This window comes from Ruditapes philippinarum, unplaced genomic scaffold, assembly GCF_026571515.1.
Source record: "Ruditapes philippinarum isolate M1 unplaced genomic scaffold, ASM2657151v2 ctg316_1_1_1_1, whole genome shotgun sequence".
NCBI classification, from domain to species: Eukaryota; Metazoa; Mollusca; class Bivalvia; order Venerida; family Veneridae; genus Ruditapes; species Ruditapes philippinarum.
Window position 1 is genome coordinate 458,607 of NW_026855923.1, and position 22,670 is coordinate 481,276.

The 22,670-nt window shown below is 30.7% G+C and overlaps 1 long non-coding RNA gene across 2 annotated transcripts; it reads left to right on the forward strand.

Moving 5' to 3' along the window:
* The first annotated feature begins 334 nt into the window (after positions 1–334).
* Positions 335–18,802, forward strand: LOC132744841 (uncharacterized). 2 transcript variants are annotated; one of them, XR_009627753.1, is made up of 4 exons: positions 335–512; positions 5,815–5,935; positions 12,613–15,406; positions 15,965–18,802. It is a non-coding gene; the product is annotated as an uncharacterized LOC132744841 (long non-coding RNA). The 2 variants fall into 2 exon arrangements; XR_009627752.1 differs by having other exon boundaries at positions 354–512; positions 12,613–18,802.
* The last annotated feature ends 3,868 nt before the right edge of the window (positions 18,803–22,670 follow it).

The following is a 22,670-nucleotide window of genomic DNA, read 5'->3' on the forward strand; positions in this document are numbered from 1 at the left end:
AAAGACCCTGGTTACATCAACGAATTTTATTTCAAATGGCACAGAGTTATATCTTTAATACAAGTACAAGTCTCTGCAAGTGGTAAATAAATGAATGTCTTACAACTTTGACACGATACAATTTATACAATTGTGTACAGCATACACAATGGTGGATAGATGTGCTTTTTATATAGAGAAGGGGTGATTTTTTTTTTGAAACATTATATTATATTTTCGTTTATAAACAGTTTGCCCTGGTAGAAGGAAGAAATTTATCATAATTATATTAATATATAATACATTGATATCGCGTGATCGTATTATACGTTGAAGTACGCGTACATATTCACGACAGTGGTTTTTCATGGTCGAGTAATTTACAAGGTAAATAGCATGCCCGTTTTTCACCTGTAAATATTTGATAAATTGAATGGGAATAGATCAGCGAGGATCAAGGAAGGATCTGTGATTTCTAGGTGAAATGTGTCAGAAAGTGGAATGTAGGAAATGTGGAAGACCTACATGGGCAGGTAACGATTCAATGATCTAATTAATTGATTTTTTAAGATCGAATTGTGGTCAAAAATATAACTCAGAGGGTTCAAAGTATTTCAACTGTTCTAGTTTCTCAACCCTGCATTATTCATAAGATGCATAAATGATCGTATCCGTGGATTTAATGATCATTTTAAATATGGAATGCTGTTAACTTTATAAATGTGAATCTTAAACCTATACGTAAATAATTAAAAAATTAACTTGAAATTTTACCAATACTGTAAAGTCCTATCATATATTAAAAAAAATACTCCATCCCTTAAATGACAATTATTATTGTACACATATAAAACTTATGTTATTTTTTTTACATCTAAAATGTTTGATAATATTATTATGTTTTTGTGATACAGTGATTGATATTAAAAGGCACACTGAATTAAGTCCTTAATTATATGGGACATATATACAATACACATTTAAATGTCCCAGGTTTTATGAAATATACTCATTTTCTATAGTTATCAGGTATAGATCTATTGAGTATTTGATCATTAATTAATTATACAAATTCATTATCTAAACTTCATTATATAAACTTCATTATATATATTTATTCTAAAGTCATTTTTTTGAAAACATGAAGATATAAAATACATGTTCATTGTATTAAACAACAACAAACAACAACAACAACAACATATTCATTGACAATTCTGGCTGCACACTGTACATAGTATATATATTTATTTATCTTCTTGATTTTACCTGATGAACTTTAAGGGAGTGACTTTATACATGTATATTAATATTTATGTTCAAGCTTTACTTAGCAGTTAATGTTGATGTTTAACATGGTATTAATTAATTAAACTCCTGATGAGGCTAGAAAAATGATATGCATAAAATAATGTTTGCTGTGAAGTTGTCAGTCACTTTATTTGTGTCAACTTAATTAAAAGTGACCATTAATGTAAACATGTGACATGATGTTGATAGTCCTAAGTTTTTATGCATATTCATGAATTGTTAAGGAGACAAAAAAAAAATCTTGGCATTTCAAACCATTTTAAGTTTCCAAATGTAACCTCAAAATTGAAAGGTTAAACAAAAACCTGCCATCAAGCTTTAAGGGACCTAAATGAGGTTTTTTTAAATAACAGGGACTTAATTGAAATAATTTCTCAAGATTAATGTTTCAATTGACGTAGTTCTAGACCAATAATTTGTGTGCAAAATTTTAGACCATTTGCACTCTCCGTTTTTCCAGAAAAATTATTCAAAATGAGAAAAAAATTATCCAAAAATGAAAAGCAAGGCACACATAATTATATGCTTTTCACTTATATCAGGGTACGAATAGCACAAAAGTACAATTTTCAATTTATTTCTGAGTATATTCTTAATTGTCTTTTGCATATAGATATGTCTGTTTTAAATAACCTTGTTGATCTTTGTCAGAAATTAAAATTCTATGTTTTTATGCTTTTGGACCTCAGTGGAACTCCTTTACACTTGTAGTACTGTATTTCTTATAAACATCTAAAAGATTTCTAGAAATTTGATGAAAATCTATTATTGTCAAAAATTTAAATTTACGGTGAGATCAATACATCTTAACAGTTAAAGCATTAACTGTATCGTTATGCTAGAAGATAGTAACTCACAGTTATTATAACTAACTCATTTTATTTATAGACAACAATAGTGTGCAGTAAAAAATGGCAAAAAGGGCATAATTATGGTAAACTTGGTTAGTTTTAACTTAAGCCTATTTAATAGAGTTTGAATGTATTAAGAAATATTTGAGTGCAGCTTCCTTTGATTTGGCACAATGCAATCTGGGACTTAATATCATTTTTTGTCCCAGCAAAATTATTTTTTGTTCCAGCTTCAGCAGTGTCAATTTTGCTGTGTCGGGCTTTCTTTAGGGATTCTGTTTTTCTCTACTCTATTGTACTGGACTGTCATTTGAGGAAATATGGCTTGGACCCCATTGGGGCTTCAACCTGATGTTCTCTGTATAAACAGGTTTTAGACATAAAATGATAATACAGTCTTCCAAGGTACAATTGAATGACTCGTAAGGCTATGAATGTTACTATCCTACGCTATATATATAATGTGAGACACGTAAGGCTATGAATGTTACTATCCTATGCTATATATATAATGAGAGACATGTGGTCATCGGATCATCAGGATTATGACCTGACCTGACCTATCTTAATTATACTATAATGTTGTATAGAGGTGGTTGCTATACAGAGAGGGACACTCTGCAGATGCTATAATGTATCAGCTATTACATGTATTACATAGACTTTATAGTTTTATTGTCGTTATCAATTCTTCATGTTTTCTCATAAAATTTACTTTGAATTTGAATCCTGACAAAAATACATATAAGTTTGAAACCAGTGCTCACTGTGATTAAATAATCTATATCTTAAAACTATCTGGTACTGATATATTTACTTCTTGAGTCTGTTAAATATTTAAACACTGTATACCTTCAGATTCTTGCTGATTTTTATGACAATTTTTAAAATGTATTTTAATTAAGATTGTGAACAAAAAATAATGTACACATTATAAATAACACTTGCAATCTATGGACATAAGCAAAAAGAGGTCAAAATGTGCAAAAATACCAGCTTACTGTGTTAATTACACAGTAGAAATTTAGTGAAAAGTATAAAATGCAAAATCAGTTATTAATTACACATTACATCTAAATCATAATTTGAATCTTAAATCTTTTTACTTTTCATATTCTTAATACATTTTTCTCAAGTTTGATTTCTTGAAATATTTTCATTTATTCAGAGGAATGCACCTTAAAACCAAATATAAAATCAGTTCCTCATACTGAGTATTTAAGGCTTTAATTACATTCTTTACTAGAAAATATAGGCTTATTAGTTACCACTTTAATTTATTCAGTCATTTTAACTGCAGTAAAAATAATGCTGGTCAAATATTATACCTGGGTGTGTCTGTCTATAAGGTATAGAATTGCATTTATAATTTTCTCTTGACAGCAGTATATGTTTGTAGATCTCCTTAACTTCACAACCGTATTCTAATCAGATCCTTGAGAGAATAATTGATGCATTGTTCACTTGTATATGTTTGACACTTTTTTATTTGCAGTGTTAGTTTATGTTTCAGTCCCCCAAACATTAAGAGTTTATATATTAGGACTTGCTCTAGCTTTGCTACACCAGAGACAAGGCTATCAGTGATTGTGAAACAGATATGTAAGCTAATAAAGTTAATTGCCCGGTAGAAAAAAAATAATGTTGTTCAGTTATATAGAATGTTTTCTAACAAAATAATTATGTACTATTTTTACTATAAAAATGGATAGGTCTACAATGGGATACATTTCAACAAAATAATGATGAAAACAATTATAGAAATATATCATTTGAATATTCTTATGAAATATTTCTTATAAAAAATCAGATCATGTATCTCACATCATTAAAGACCCCATTCCTACCCTAAAACAATCTCTCTCTCTCTCACTCTTTTTTCCCCAATTTCAGAAAAAAAAAAATATTCCCAACAGCTGCAAAAAAAATCTAAAAAAATCAAACTGTCCAAACTTATGAGAAAATTTAGGTAAAATATGTTAAATCCCATCTGGAATATGCATTGCCCCATTGATAAAACAAATTCTGGATCTGCTCTTGTATGTGATTTGATAACGAATTATGCAGCACTGAGTGTATCAAACTACTTATACATGTATAAATACCTGATGCAGTACACTATAATTAGGGTAATAATGAATTATTTTTGTAAAATGAAATTTCATAATTTTATAAAAACATAAAGTACACAGTGTGTAAAACTATATCATTATCTATCATAATGAATAATACTGACCTAGAACTTAATGATGATAAGTTGGTCTGCATTGAACCGTCCCTTATTTATTACCCTGTTTACACTGAACAACGAAATCTTTTTAATGTTGAACTTTCCTTGTAAAAAAAGTTAATTGTTGAACTAAATTTTCTTGTAAAAATAAATAAGGGACGGTTCAATGCAGACAATTCTGTGAGTAATCGATAATTTCTTAATTTCACACCTTTAATGTCATAACTGGAGGATTAAAACAACAAAATACTGAACAGAAAACTTTCAATAAGTTTTTTAGAGGTGTTGCTGCTATCATTATCTCTTTCGTTCAATAATTTTAAACAAACATAAACAGGATACGATTAGGTTTTTGAAGCTTTTATCAGCGATGAAAACTGTGAAAATAATGAAAGGTTAATTGTTCGGTGTGCTTTGTAGTAAAATGGTGATTTAATTGAGTAAGTCGTGTCATTCTTTTAACAAGAATGTAAAAATATGTTGTGTTTATAGACATTCTCATTTAATTACATTTTGTACCTCTAAAGAAGTTTAAAAATTTTATAATGTTTAAAAAGGAAAATAAAATAAATGAAAATTAAAAAAATAATAGTGTATGCTTTAATCCTTCTCATTTGAAATAGGTTAGCTCAGAATTAAACATGTGTACAGTACATGGTATCCCTTAATATATTGCCTGGTTTTCTGTTTGACCAAACTCATTAATGAGACCAACCCGCTATTAAGACCAGATTTGTAAAGTCCCTTCATTGGTCTCATTAGCGAGTTTTTACCGTAGTTGAACTTTTCTTGTAAAAAAAAAAGTTAAATGTTGAATTTTTCTGGTAAAAAAATTTGTTCATCAAGTTTTTTTTACACTAATCTTAACACATTTTTGGTTATATCTTGGCAGTCGATCAGTCCACCTTACCATCTTTCCTCAGCATAACTAACCAGTAATAAGCAATTTCTCCACACAAGTGACATGATTTCTGAATAAAAGGTGAGAGACAAATGACCATTAGACTCAATGTTTGAGTTGTCATAGAGAAACAAAAATATTAGACTGCTGCGGCCCCTTGATTACAAATCTGATGCTCTTTCTATTGTCAGCAAAGCAGGTGGACAGTGTATGGCACATTCTTGATGTTTGTGAAATGTCTAAGCCGCGTCACGACAAAACCAACATAATGGGTTTGCGACCAGCATGGATCCAGACCAGCCTGCGCATCCGCACAGTCTGATCAGGATCCATGCTGTTCGCTATCAGTTTCTACTTGTATCTACTTGTTACAGGGTTGGTAAGTGAACAGCATAGATCCTGATCAGACTGCGCGGATGCCCAGGCTGGTCTGGATCCATGCTGGTCGCAAACACACTATGTTGGTTTTGTTGTGACACTGCTCAAATTACAGTACCATGTATAATAAATTATTTTCCTTTCTAATCGTGATGTATTTTCAGGATGTGGTCATCATATAGAGTTAGTTTTACGTGGAATTCCCGAGGAGGAGCGTTGTAAATGTTCCAGGGGGAAGTCAAAATGTGTCATATTATAGCTAGAATATACGTCCAGCTTTTAAAGGTAACAAATAATGGTGACAAAAATAATATTTTTTTAAAAAATATTCAACATAATTTAAATTATAACTCAATTCAAATGGGAGTTTTTATACTTTAGTGAACTTATTAATAAGGGGAAATAAAAACCCCAAATACAGGGCAACAAAGTTTTTTAAGGGGAAAGCCTTTAAAAAAACATTCCCTTTGGGTGGGAAAGCCCAAATCTTTTCACACGAAAAAAAATTTTTTACTTAAAGACTAAAAGGGACTTTTGTTTTTATTTAATTGATTACCTTCTCAGAGAAATTATATAAATAAATTCTTTAAAGCTGATTGGGGTGGGGTAGTAATCATAAATTAACCCGTTATGGGAATTTTTGGGAGCTTTATTTCATGTATTAGTCAAAAAAATAGTGAATTCCTAAATCTTCGAAACAAACTTTTTCCTTTCCGTAGATTACAATGTCATATCTTATGCGTGTACATTTAACAAATTTTTATGTAAGAATTGCAGTTCACAGTTATTTTGAAGTGCTAAATGTAAGTGGCAACATTTTGCTATCATGTCTACAGCTATTTGATATTTTTTGCACAAACTGATACCTAGAAATCAATATGCAGCTTACAGTTTCTATAGTGATGCCATTTCACAACAACATGTTAACATGGTTAAACAACAAATGTTGACAGTTATAGATAGTTATAAATATATATTATCATAAATGACTGATGCTAAGCAGCAAACATATTGTATGGTATTTATATATAGTCAAATAACATTCTCGAATTTAAGGTAGAGTGATTGAAGAAAGTTGATATCAATCCATCACCTTATAATGTTTCATTGATACTTACACTATCATTGTACATGTATGATATTATTCTTGTAGGAGGATAAATTTCCTATAATGCAGGAAATTGTGTTCAACTTAATATTTCCTATGGGGTTTTGCCATCTTCCATTAAAATCTTTGTTAAATGTCTTGTATCAATTATGAGGATAATCATAACAGTTATGATAAAGTTAGCTAACAGTTATGATAAATCCTGGTCAGACTGAAGTGACATACAGGCTGGCCTGGCTCCACACTTGTAGAAATTAAGACTTGATGTATTTAAAGAAATACTTATTAAGTTTATACAGAGTTTATTTTAGTTCAATTTTTATTAAGAAAACTGTATAAGGACTGCAGTTACATTATATTTTGTATCATTCTTTACATTTAGATTTTTGTTACTAAGGTTATTATGGTCCTAATATAAATGGTTGTTAATTTGCATATATTTTCTAAACCCAAAGTGAGGGTTATATTGCAAACATCAACATGTTTGTATTTTCATGAAATATTTGTTCTGTATATAAATAACAAATTGTTCAGATGGCACAGATGTGCAGGCTGATCTTGGTCTGCACTGGTTGCATGTGCAGATTCTGTACCCGTTAGCAGGGTAACAGTTAAGTTATAAGATATCAAATGATTCCAAATCATATCGTATTCAAGTGAAGAATAAATATCTTAGGACATATTCGTGTAATTGTAAAGTTACCATATTATTATTTTCATTTTATTGAAATTCAAGTTTGAGGATTAAATAGGAAGCTTGAGAGTTAGACAGAAATTATAGGTTGTAACCAGGTGAAAGGCAATATGGCGTATAAAGTCGAGTTTGACTATAAGATTGAAAGGTCTTTGATGTTTGTAAATCACTTTAAATTCTTCTTTATATTCAGTCTTACAGCTTATGTTACATATTATCCACACTGTAAATCAATTTTGAAGGTTTTTGAATTGAGTGAAGACCTCGAGGTTGCAGCTATGTACAATGAGTACCAGTCTGGTACCACTCGCAAGGTGAACATTAAGTTGCGATAACATCGTGTAATGATATCTTTGAGAATAATAGAAAGTTAATAAAATGTCTTGATAACCTCTAACATTTAATTACGTGCTATAAACGCCTTTCATGCATTTACGAAATTTGATTATTACCTCATGGATGCTGTTTCTGCATGAAGTGTAATTGTTTATCCACAGATTCAAAGGGTGTTTGTTGTTTGATGCAAATTTCATGAAATATGGGTTTCAGCATGCACTTATTATGCTAGTTTGGCGCATTACTAATTTTGAGATATTTTAGGCTTTTTTTTATTACAAAATGTAAAAATTTATAATATGTTGTAAGCTTAATTTGCCCCCAGGCATACGAGTTAAGGCACAAGCTGTTTTTTTAAATTGACAGTAAAGTTTTTATTTCAGTTTCTTACTACCATAACCAAAATCTTGTAAATGTCATATTAATTTTTTTTATGTATTTTGTGATGTTACAAAAAATAAGTTTTTATTATTACATATTTTTATAATCTTAACTAATGGATATTTATCTTGTACTGACAGCATTCATATAAATTGTCCCCTGACATAAACTCACTCAACCATTTCTGCAACAAAATCCTTCTATTTAATACTAATAGGATGATTTTAAGGTAAGGTTGAACATAGGTTTACAGTTTTCCATCTATTTTAAAGGGACTTTACAGTTTTCCATCTATTTTAAAGGGACTCACTCCACTGAGGTTATTTGATATGACAGGACTGGAAATAATTTTCGAGATTAATGTTCCATTAGATGTAGGTCCAGCTCAATTAAACTAAATGTATGCAAAATTTCAGATAATTCACTTACTCTTTTCCAAGAATAATTATTCAAACTGTGGAAAATAACCAAAAATTGATAAGCGTAATGCAATGCTTTTCTCTTAAAACAGGCTTGCACAAAATACGATTTTCAATTTATTTCTGAGCATATATTTCTGTTTTATTCCCTCAGCTGATCTATGTAAGAAATTCAAATTTTATGTTTTTAGGCTTTTGATCCTCTGTGGAGTTCTTTTAAGCACAATGTGATCATCTACATTAATTATTATTTATATTTCTGAGCATTTAAACTCAAATCATGCATTATTCTACAAGAACACACTCAAAATTGATGTCTATTTTTCAAAAAAATAAAGTTTTAAGTTGAGCCAATATTCTTACATTGTTTTTCTTTTTCAAGTGTTGAGCCTTAATTCATGTACTCAGGTGTCAGTCACTCATCTTTTACCACAGTTGACTTTGTCAATCTGCTTCAAATTTTGATATAATTGCTCATTTGTATGATTTCAATACTTAAATAATGCTGTGTTAACAGTTTACAAGTAGAGTTATCATAAAAGTACAGGTTGGTCTGGCTCAGTACAGGATTTCATTTAAGACAATATCCGAGTATCATCTTTTATTCAGAGAAATGAAGAATCTCATTCTCTTAAACCAACTGCTTCAAATTTAACCAGCTATTTCTTCATTTGTTATCACTTTATTTTGTTGTCATAGCAACTATATTTTTGTTGACATAGTAAAACTTAAGGTTAAATGAATTTAAATATGAATTGTGTTTGATCTTCTAAACATTTTCTTAACCCATCTACTAATATGACTGTAAGGTTTCAGAAAAATAACCTTCTAATATGTAATATACTAGTTGTCATACAACATAGTGTTCACACAAGTTTTTTTTTTTCCATAAATGATGTACCAAAACGACAAATGATATAAAAACATCCGCAAACTCCTCATTTCTCCATCTTTCTCTTTATTATTTTCTTTCAATTACATATATGTATTTGTAATTATTTATTCTTTCTTCGTTTTTTTTTTTTCTTTATAGGGTTTAATTAAAATTATGATAAGCCATGTATTATGTAAATATATTGCTTTTGTTAAAGGAGAGGACTACTATGAGCTATTGTAGCTCTCGGTCCAATTCCTTTCTGCTTAAATTGTAAATTATTAACATGTATATATTATCTGAATAAAAATATGTTTAAACCAAAAATAACCTTAAGATAAATGCTGCATGCATGCACACCATCAGGTCCTCTGCTATATACATGTATTATGGCCACATATTAAAAGATCTGAATTTTCTTTAATATTAAAAGCCCATCATGCCTCAGAAATGCTTTTTTATCTAATTATCTTTTCATTTTTGCTACTTTTATGACAAATTATCTCACATTTGTTGCTACTTTTTCAGGTTACACAAGCATCTAATTATTCTCTAAAACCAGTATTTAAACATTATAAAATTCTTGTTTGCCCTTTCTAAAGAATTGAAAATTTATTTTGTTTCTGAGGCAAGATGTGCCTTGTATACAATTAAATATCCCCATTATTTAGTCCATTTCTAACAGAACAAGGGATCATACTTTTGATATTTTTATACATTTTAAGTGACTCGTGACTGCTCAGGATTGTAAATGACCTTGACTAGTTATAAGTTTGTTTGTACAGTTCACAATTTTTTTACTATTTAAACATTATAAGTATAAAAAGTCATTGAACTTAAAATGAAACTCACAGGAGGTGTCACAGCTGCTCTAAAATATGATATTATTTGTCAATATTTATCCACTCTTCCTTAACAAATTTGAGCTTAAATTTGTGGCTCACTGTAAGTAAATTTACATCTTTTTACTGTTTAAAGCTAAATAGTTCAAATAACATTTCTTAAAGGCCCATTATGCCTCAGAAATACTTTTATTTTTAAGTCTCAAAAAGCTTTTTATTTTTGGTGTCAGGTAATAGTTTCCAAAAGGTGACGCTTAAGTCAATTTGCTTAGCCATCTTTTGCTTCTGTTGCTTTTTTGGCAATTATTACAGTACATAATAGTGAATGGAAGTCAAAATACTGCTTTGTTTACATTTGGTACTTTATGACAAATAATTTGACATTTCATCTCTACATTATTTAGCTGATAACCATCTACCCTCCACTTAAACCATTATTTTAAGTAATGTGAAGGAAAAAATTATCCATTTATATGAGTCTTAATGTGCCTTTAAAGATCTTCATGTATATTAATTGGAAATATTGTTTATCAAAATAGAGAAAAGTTTTTCTATCTTGGCTCAGTACACAGTACATACATAGTCAAGCTAGAAATGAACAATGCAGTGATTAGAGGTTAAAGACCTTAAAACAAAAAGCCTTTGAGGTTTTAATACTACATGTACATGTAAAACAATCATTATCTTAGCATTGAACAATCAGTTTTATGGTTGTGTACATGTCATTAAATGTTCAAATCAATAATTTTTAGGATGGAATCAAAATTGTACTTGACGCACTGTGTCTGAAAAGGAAGTCCTGAGGACCCTCGATAAACTTTTTAGATTATAGTTGACTATAACTAGCAGTAAAGTATTGTCATTTTATTGTGTCGCCTTGAAAAGGCGACATATAGGGGTTACTTTTGTCGGCGGCGTTGTCTGCGTCATTGTCGGTGTCGGCGTCCCCTACAGCTTGTCCGGAGCATAACTCAGTCACTATAAGTCTGATTGACTTCAAACTTGGTATGCATGCTTCTTTCAATAACTCGAAGTCCAGTGCACAAAAACTGGTACTCTGCAGTTCTTAATTTTTGAGTTATTGCCCTTTGTTAATTTTCATACTTTAATTTTGTCCGGGCCATTTCTCTTCAACTATGAAAGCTATGGACTTGACACTTCATAGGATGATAGATCTCATTAAGAAGAAGTGCAGTGCACAAGAACCGGTACTCTGCTGCACTTCCTATTTTTTGAGTTATTGCCCTTTGTTAATTTTCATACTTTATTTTTGTCCGGGCCATTTCTCCTAATGTATAAAAGCATGGACTTGAAACTTCATAGGATGATAGATCTCATTAAGAAGAAGTGCAGTGCACAAGAACCAGTACTCTGTATTTCTTATTTTTTGAGTTATTGCCCTTTGTTAATTTTCATACTTTATTTTTGTCATGGCCATTTCTCCTCAAGTATAAAAGCTATGGACTTGAAACTTCATAGGATGATAGATCTCATTAAGAAGAATTGAGTGCACATTTTAGAACTGGTACTCTGCATTTCTTATTTTTTGAGTTATTGCCCTTTGTTAATTTTCATACTTTATTTTTGTCCCGGTCATTTCTCCTCAAGTATGAAATCTATGGACATGAAGCTTCATAGGATAATAGATCTCATTAAGAAAAAGTGCAGTGTACAAGAACTGGTACTCTGCACTTCTTATTTGTGAGTTATTACCCTATATTAATTTTCATACTTTATTTTTGTCCGGGCTATTTCTCATAAATTATAAAAGATATGGACTTGAAACTTCATAGGATGATAGATCTTATTGATAAGAAGTGCAATGCACAGAAACTGCTGCTCTGCACTTATTATTTTTTGAGTAATTGCCCTTTGTTAGTTTTCATATTTCATTTTTGTCCTGGCCATTTCTCCTAAACTATATTGTTCACAAGGCGACACATACGACTCGTGGAGTTCTAGTTTAACAGTATAGATGTCATTAACAATTTTCTGTGTAAAGTTAACTTTTCATACCTTTTGCATGACATTTATTTTTAAACACTTAACTTGCTGGCAGACAAGTACGATCAGTACCAAAGATAATTTGTGCCATATCTGATCGTGGTCTACAATGTTTGCTATTCAGTCAGTAAATATTTCCCTGAATATCATGAATGGTTTTCTCCAGATTGAAAGATTGACAAGTCCATTTAAGATATTTAGGGTGGTAAGGGTTAACTGAGGCATAACATGCATAGTATTAACATGCTATTGATACATTCACTAAAATGTATGAATAAAAGATATTCTGTTTTTTCTATTTCAGTGATTTTAGAGATTTATAGAGCAGCTATTGATGAGATGTGATGAAATATTAGCTACCATGACAACTGTTCACAAGCATTATCTACAATGTTCATGTATATATTTCGTCTATTAAAGGGCCACTCATTTATGGAGCACCCATTTTATACATGTTTAAATCAATGGGACACTCATGTACATATATTGATTAAAGGGATACTCATGTACATTATAATTGTATTAATTAAAGGGACATTCATTTACAATTGCATTGATTAAATGGATGCTTATGTGCATAATTAAAGGGCAATTTAACTCATGTGCATGAATAATAATTGAAAGTGACACCCATTGATAGTCACAGGGTACCTCTCAGATATTTAAATATGTTAAGGGATAGTCCTTTTAATCTGATTTTTTTTCTGACTAACTCATTGATTTAGGATTAAAAAGCATTATATAATTGTACATCTAAGACTGTGTTTGTAAGAGTTGTTTTTATTCTAGAGGGAAAGAAAATTTTTTAAATCAATTAAAGTATGTGCAGTATGTTAAATATTGTTCAATCATTGTTTGTCTCTCTCAAAAATGTGTTGATAAATTTCAAGTTAAGGGGGGGGGATTAAGGATTCATTTGTTTCTTGTTGTTTTTTTTTTTAAGTAAAAATGAGCCACGTCATGACAAAACCAACATAGTGTGTTTGCGACCAGCATGGATCGAGACCAGCCTGCGCATCTGCACAGTCTGATCAGGATCCATGCTGTTCGCTTACCAACTCTATAACAAGTAGAGAAACGGATAGCAAACAGCATGGATCCTGATCAGACTGCGTGGATGCGCAGGCTGGTCTTGATCCATGCTGGTCGCAAACCCACTATGTTGGTTTTGTCATGACACGGCTCAAATGTACTTGTCTTGTAATTGAAAAATATTTTCAAATAAAATTCATTCAAATTTAACATTTATGCTGTGTAATTTTCATTTATTTTCTCATTATAATTATAAGCTTATAGACATTATTTTAGTATTGTTTTATAGTAAAACTGTTGCATTCAGAGTAAAATTATTGTGGGTTAACTCAGGGTAACAATTGCTTCAGATTTTCTGTCAACTTGGGCTTTGTTGAGTGCTATGGTTTCTTATGAATTAATCAGAATGAAAAATGATTTTTTCCCCCGTTTTTTTGTTGTTGTCATAAATAATTATGCATACAGTAACTGTTTTAAGTTGTACTGAAAAATACTCTCCCATACTGAACTTGGTTGACAAGGATATTAGTTTACTTAAGGGATTAATTTTGTAATCTATAAATAAATTTGGTGTGAAAAGTCTATTTCTAGAAACATGTTGTTGATTTTTAGAAAAAATTGTAAATTGAATATGTTTTTGTTCCATTTAATAACCTGTTAGGTATTTTTTGTATATAGGTATATAGAGCTTGTTCTTGATAGGTAGTTTATTTACGGTACCTATATAAACATTTATTTTTTCGCTATCAAAGTACAAAATTAAATTATTTACATCGAGTGTTCTGAAACTTGTTCTCCGGTCATAAAGCTATTCTATCATAATGTTAAGATATAGAAACTTTGAAAAACTAGAATTTTGACAATTTGATGGTAACTAGAACTTAAACAAGAACATCCATAAGTTCTAAATGGAACACTAGAAAATGGCCTCATGTCTAAATGTAACATATAGTTTGCATTATTATAAATATGAAGAATTTTTGTTTTATCAGATAATAAGTTGAAGATTTTAACTTGATAAATAAAGTCATTTATGTTACTTTTATTCAAAAATGTATCCAAAGAAAACTTAACTGTCAATCTATTCATGTCATACTATGTAAGTGGATATAATAAATTCCCCATGTTGAAAAGTAAGTGAATTTAAAATTCCAGACATTTCACATGAGGAAGTATAAGCGAATCATGCAAGGGTAGAATTCAATAACACAGATTGGCTGATAATAATTTTTACACTAGTGGAAATTTTAACGATTTTCGTCATTTCGCAAAATTCGCCAATATTTTTGCATCGCTAACTATACAACTTATACTGTACAAGGGAAAACAATGTTTATGTAAAACACAAAGCTTTCTTGTTAATTTCTTAATATAAATAGCTTATGTCTTGAAGTATCTAAATATAATGTACCCTGGTTTTTCAGCCTGAAATACTACTATTATTAAAATGTCTTTATAATACTGGTGTACATAATTATGTCTAAAATGTCAATGTTTGTGAAAATGGTGCAATTTTTTTATATTTTAAGATCATACATGGTGTAGTGAAGAAATATTACTTAAGTGTGAAATATAAAATCATTCAAGTTTTTAATGTGATGTTAATACATTGTACTTAAATGTGTAAAATAAGTGCATACAGATTTTTGTGTCGCCTGCTACAGAGTAGCAGTAGTACTGGTGACATATAGGGATCACTTTTTATATGCCCGAAAGAATTTCGGACATATTATGTTATACCCCCTGGCGTCCGTCCATCCGTCTGTACGTTCGTTAGCAATTTGGTTTCCGGAGCATAACTTAAGTTCCATTTGGCCCACAATATTCAAACTTCATAGGATGATTGTCCATATTGGGTAGAAGACCCCTATTGATTTTGGGGTCATAAGGTCAAAGGTCAAGGTCACTATGACCTTAAAACTGAAAACAGTTTCCGGAGCATAACTTAGTTTCCGGAGCATAACTTAAGTTCCATTTGGCCTACAGTGTTCAAACTTCATAAGATGATTGTCCATATTGGGTAGAAGACCCCTATTGATTTTGGGGTCACAAGGTCAAAGGTCAAGGTCACTATGACCTTAAAACTGAAAAACAGTTTCCGGAGCATAACTTGAGTTCCATTTGGCCCACAGTGTTCAAACTTCATAGGATGATTGTCCATATTGGGTAGAAGACCCCTATTGATTTTGGGGTCACAATGTCAAAGGTCAAGATCACTATTACCTTAGAACTGAAAACAGTTTCCGGAGCATAACTTAAGTTCAATTTGGCCCACAGTGTTCAAACTTCATAGGATGATTGTCCATATTGGGTAGAAGACCCCTATTGATTTTGGGGTCACAAGGTCAAGGTCACTATTACTTAGAAATTGAAAACAGATTCTGAGCATAACTTAAGTTCCATTTGGCCCACAATATTCAAACTTCATAGGATGATTGTCCATATTGGGTAGAAGACCCCTATTGATTTTGGGGTCACAAGGTCAAGGTCACTATTACCTTAAAACTGAAAACAGTTTTTGGAACATAACTTAAGTATCATTTGCCTACTGTGTTTAAACTTCATAGTATGATTGTCCATATTGGGTAGAAGACCCCTAATGATTTTGGGGTCACAAGGCCAAGGTCACTTTTACCTTAGAATTGAAAACAGTTTCTGGGGCATAACTTAAAGTTCCATTTGGACCACAATATTGAAACTTCAAAGGAGGATTGTTATTTGAAGGAGGTAATACTTTATTTTACTCCCATGTTTTACAAATGCTTCATCTTTACTAAAAAAAAAAAAATCACTTTCGGGCATATAATGCTCTGCCTAGCGGTGCTCTTGTTCATCATCTGACCATCACAAAACTTGATTTTTAGATTGTCAGATTTATTAATAATTTTAATTTTTAAAGTTTTATTCAGACTACTTCTCTTGTACTACATGCACTTATGCAATTTAAATGAAACTTTACAGGATTGATAGATACATCAAGTACTTGTGCATAATTAATGGGTTTTCTGCTTGAATGCTTTTTTGCCTGAGTAATGGCCCTTGAATAAAAAATGCATTTTGGCGTATTAATTATATTTGTATGTCCTGCTCCATTATCGAGTAACTACAACATGCTATAAAGTAGCCGCGACATAATTAAGGGAACAAACTGGTCAATCTGAATCACCACTCAATACAACTGATAAATTGGCTACATCAGGGGACACACGTGATCACTGGTCGCTCTTGTTTATTGTAGCAGAATGTCCAAATGGTTAACGCATCATATTACATTGTAGTAATCTGAGGATCACAAGCTGTGTGGGATCAAACCCCATCAGGACAAAATGTTGTTTCCTTGAGCAATAAACTGTTCACTAATTATGGTTCCAGAAACAACTTTGAGAGTGTATTAAAAATTTTAGAGAATTATAGCTTTCTACACAATCAAACTAAAATAGATTCTGCATAAACTACATGTAAATATTGTTTTAATTTAAAACATTTAACAGAAAAATGGAGCAAAAACATAACAATAATGCAACTATTGTTAATCACTTAAAAGACAGATCATAATGTATTTTTCATCGAGTATAGCTCTATTTAAGATAAATTCTTGACCATCTTGGATTAAACACTAGGAACATGGACCAAAGCATCATTGAACAACAAGAAAAAAGTTACTTACTTATTAGATACTATTTTCCATCTTCTGGTATGTTTAACAATTTGAGTAACTCATTTGTTTCATTAATAAATCGTTTTGTGTTCATATTGGAAATTGTGATGTATTGAACAGTCTTTTGATGCAACTAATTTTACTTGATTTTATTAAGTTTATGTTCTTATTTTTATGAATATATAATTATCATGGTACATGTAAGAATTACTTTGTCAATGTTACTCTTTTACATTCCAACTAAATAAAGTTTCATGGTCTGTTGTTTTTTTAAAGTATATAATATGTTATTGTTACTCATTTATGAGTTAAAAATGAAATGATTTTTCGAGGCAGGAATGGAATTTTGAATTTTAATTTTTGCCAGATATATTTGTTGTTATTAGTATGCGTAGTGTTTAAAAGACTAAAAACATTGTGATATACACATATGATAGAAAACGTAATAGAATAATTTAGCAATAAGATAATTTGAGTCACGTCACAACAAAACCAACATAATGGGTTTGCGACCAGCATGGATCTAGACCAGTCTGCGCATCCCCTTAGTCTGATCAGGATCCATGCTGATCGCTATTGAGTTTCTCTACTTTGTTATAGGGTTTGTAAGCGAACATCATGGATCCTGATCAGACTAAGCGGATGCGCAGGCTGGTCTGGATCCATGCTGGTCGCAAACGCACTATGTTGGTTTTGTCATGATGCGGCTCTTTTTAAACTGGATAAGTGTTGTCTAAAGGTTTAGATATAACTAGTGTTTAACGAGAACATTTTAATATGTCAACCTTTTCTTTATTTTATCTTTTATTATGAATGATTTAAATTTTCTGTAGCCGACAACAAACTTATCAGTTGTTTATTGAATGATAAAAATAGGATACATGTATCTTGATCCAGTACTTTTATCTGACAAAAGTGGATTTGCTTGGCCTTGATTGCATGAAGTGCTTGAGTGTGATAAGTTTTTTTTGTAAAATCCAAGGGAGTCAATACATGAACTAAATCAAGGGCATTTTATTTTATATTTCTTGGTATTAATAATATTATATTGAACAAAGGTAATGTACACTAAGGCCGCATTAAGCAAGCAAAATCATTCCAGGCCACACTGATTTTCTTTCAGCCTGGTCACTATCTGTTCATGTGACATGAAGTAAATAATCTTAGCAAATATACTTAGTAGATCTATATACATGTAATAAAGGAACACATCAAGTTATCATTCTACATCATAGGATACAGAATGGTGTTAAACAATTATAATTGTCATAGTAATTCTACTATTGTTTTGTGATTTCACAAGGCATACAACATTACTATGTGTATGTTAAGGTAACTTCCTCTCAAAGTTTGTTGTTTGTACATTTTTTAAAAAATTTCCGAGATTGCATTTTTAGCAACTTTCAAAAACTAGTCCTGTCCGCTGATTATGTAATAACAAATTTATTATTATAGTATTCTGTTACTTTTATATACAGATGTCTGCAGAATAGCACCTTTTATTGACCAACATTTTATGTACTCATTAACATTACTGGTCAATAACAAATTTATAGGTGTAAAGCCCTGCACTATAATCTGTATAAAGGCTGATTAACAAGCATAGCAAAACAGTACATTAATAACAATGACTCTATGATTATTTTAAGACAATTTAACCAATTTATTGACCAGCATTTTTTCACTCTTTAATCTGTTATAGCATGGTACCAGGCTTAATTAGTACATTCTTGTTCAATAATTCTTTTAATACTGTCATAATTAATTGTTGTGCTTATAAATAAAAGCTTACATTTCTTTATTTTTTAAAAAAAATTACATTTTTGTTACATTTATTCTGCTTTTTAATATTACTGCTGCTTTGGTTTATCAATAGCAAAACATATTTTTTTTATATTAAAACATAATTATTACTTTTGTTTACAGTTAAAGGCGATACAATTAAACGACTAGTTGATTCTGGATGTAAAATTTAATTTAAAACACTTTAATCTTAAAAGTGTTCCAAGTTAATTTAACTCTATTTTTCTGTTCTGAGATATTGGAATCATGGTTATTCCAAAAAGTAAGCTTTTAGCCAACCTTGAGCTGTTTTTTACTTCAAATTTACATTTCATTATACATATAATCATGGAATTAGACATTTGAAATACTATTCCTGTATAGAACAACCTATTTAAGCCCATCCATGGGTGTGAATAACTAGACATGAAAAGTTTTATCATATAAACAATAAGGTTTATCAAAATTTTATCTTATCTTAACATATTTTAGTAATCTATTAAAAGCAATATTTTTCCCACATTTAAAGTTAAGATTTGTCCATTGGTTTAAGTTGCAGATGTACATGCATTTATAAACTTATCACAGTTTAAAATATTCAACTATGTGCCCATTTGTAAAACAAGTTGGTAAATATTTCAAGTAAATCGTGTAGGTTACAATTGCCAGATATAGTGTTTGGAACTGTATTTGAAATGTCAGAAAAATTCATTTTTTCGTGTAATGTTTACATTGTGATTCAGAATCTCGTGTTTAAATGTTGTGTATGTAACATCAGATAAGTGTATGTGTGTATGATATTGTATATTGAAAGTCAAACTTTGTTAAGTATAGTGCTTTAAAAGTGCTCCTATAATATTGTTTAGTTATAAAATATTGATGCTACAAGTGTTTGTAATTAAAATAAAGTAAAAAACAAATGCTGTCTTTTTTCTTATTTTGCCCCCGTGACTGAGGGGTTGCGTGTAAAGGTTGTTTGTTTGTCTGACTTACGTCACACCTACATCTAGGTCATATGTCTACCTTCCAGCTTTACTGGTGAAGGAAGACATCAGATGTCCTTCCATCCATTATTTCAGGTACAAAGGCACACCTGAGTTATGAAACACCATCGTTCTGTAAGCTAGCTGGATAACTTCCTCACATGAAAGAATCCGAAGTCTGTATTCGAACCCACATGGTTGAGGCATAATCACTGCAGCCGTTTATCCCTGTGTGATCACAAGAGGTTACTAAATGGAATTACTTGAGTGCATGCATCTTTTAGCTCCCGCAGGTGATCTGGTTTTGCTTTGAAGTTAGTAACTTCCAAGGTTAGCCAAAATCATCTTTCTTTTCTTGGTGTCATATGATCTATACTGTGTTTGTGCACCGTAACACCAAACGAAAAGACGATTTCCTTAATTCTACAACCCTTTCCACAGAAACTTAACTTAAATAGACTGAACCATCTTTCAATCAGGACAAAACCATTCATCATTTTAGGAAAATTTCAAAATATGTACATGTATTGATAAAATAGCAAACACAGTGCAGACCATCATCAGATGGCATGCATGTGCTTACTGATTTTGTTTGCCGCTGGTTGCATGGGTAAAATCTGTAGTTGCTAGCAAACTTAACACATTAAAGACTAGAGTCAGTAATCCCCCATCTCTCTGCTTGAAAGAACATACAGTATAGACTTTATTTTGATGGCTGCCACTCAGTATGTTATCCTATGAGGTATTAAAACTATAAATGTGATGATATAGTTCAACGAGATAAACAAACATTATATAAGGTGTCTACCTTATTTTTAAATGATATTAAAGTCTTTGATTTGGGGCAACTTGATTGAATCTAAACATGCATTCCTTGGATACTTATGCCCCAGCTCATACACAATGACTATTTCAAAGAATTGAAGTGTTGTTTTAATATATTATATCACAAATAAAGACTGATGAAACATTTCTTTTTGATTTTACAAGATTTTCATGTATTATTGACCTTGACCTTTTGACCTTCAAATTCATAAGGTCATCCACTTGCTGTAAAATCTTTAAGAGTTGTAGGCGACTTGGATCTAGTTATTGTTTCTTAGAGCACTAACATAATCTTCTAAATTTAACAGCAGTTATTCAATTATTGCACTTACGTGACATGATGTCTGTATTGACATGATATAAATGAAGTAGACACAAACTTTTTGAGTTACAGTTTACAACTATCAACATTCTTTCCAGGAAGGGTCTAAAGCCATTGTTTAATCACAAATATATTGTGTATAAATTGAATAAAGTTTAATTTTATTTAAATCATGACAAATTTACATGTATATGTTATTTACCGATTATGATCTAAGAGAGGTAACTCTTTATTTTTACAAGCACTATCTTATTCCCTATAGGATTATTTCCCATTCCAAATAAAAGCCAATATTCCACTGGATTTTATCTGTTTAAAGTTAATTTATAAATGCTGTTATGGCAAATATCAGATTAAAACCAAACAAATATATAAAGTTTCGCAACAATGACATTGCAATATGAAAATAATTAAAGTGAGATCGCCTTAATCTTTATATAATTCAATATTGATGTTACACGGCGTAAAAAAACATTCAATTTTATACTAAACAATGTAGATAGCATCAAAACTGAAATTTAGTGAGATCACTTCAATGTTTTATATAATTCCATTCTAATATTAAATAATAAATCTGACAAAATAATAAAAAAGTTTGTTTTTTTTACTTGAAATTACTTGATGTAAAAGTGTATTAAAGTCACATTCAGCACATAAATACATGATCACCGAGTGATATGACAGCCACAAATGTTGTAAAGCAGTGTTTTATACAGGGATATAAAATATTGGTCTGCAGGTCTAGTGGTTATCTCACATTATTATCAAATGCTCTCAGAATTAAATACAACAACGTGACATTAGAAATATGAAATCTTGATGGCAGTAATGATGAGGGGGACTTTTTACATTGGAAAGATTGATTTGGCAAATCAATGTAAATGCTGTTGTTTTTTTGTTTCTGTTTTGTTTTAGTAATTATGTAACAATGTTATTTATTCTATTCTTTGCAATTATATAACACACATTTTTGAGTGAATGAATGATCTGAATTTTTGCACACAAGTTTTAGTCTAGACCTACATCAAATGGAACATTAATCCAGAAAAATTATTTATAGTCCCATCATGTTTAAAAACCTCAGTGGACTCCCTTTAAGGGAAATGTGCACGTTTATATCTCTGCATGTGACCTTAAAGCAAATAACCTAGATTAAAAGAACTATGTTTTACATTATAAACATTCATAACTTGATGGGGCAGTTTTTGTAAGCTGTACATCATGACTACTTTATGTTAGCCTTAAAAATTATTATAAAGAATCAGCACATTATCTTTACACGTTGTTTTGTTTTTCTCAAAATGAAATACATTTTTTACAATGCAAGAAAGAAATGTATAAAGTCAGCATGAGGAAAATCAGTTTTATTTTGTTAAAGTAAAAATTCATTGTTACCAAGTTTTGAATTTATCAATTTAAGAAATTTGTGCTCTTAATAATAAGCAAATTATCATATCTGTCAAAGTTTGTATTTTCCATTACCAATAACTTAATTTGAGCCGCATCATGACAAAACCAACATAATGGGTTTGCGACCAGCTGGGATCCAGACCAGCCTATGCATCCGCTCAGTCTAATCAGGATCCATGCTGTTCGCTTACAAAACCTATAGCAAGTAGAGAAACTGATAGAGAACAGCATGGATCCTGATCAGACTGCGCGGATGCGCAGGCTGGTCTGGATCCATGCTGGCCGCAAACCCATTATGTTGGTTTTGTCGTGACGCAGCTCATTTTTTATTTATTTTTGCAAATAAAGGC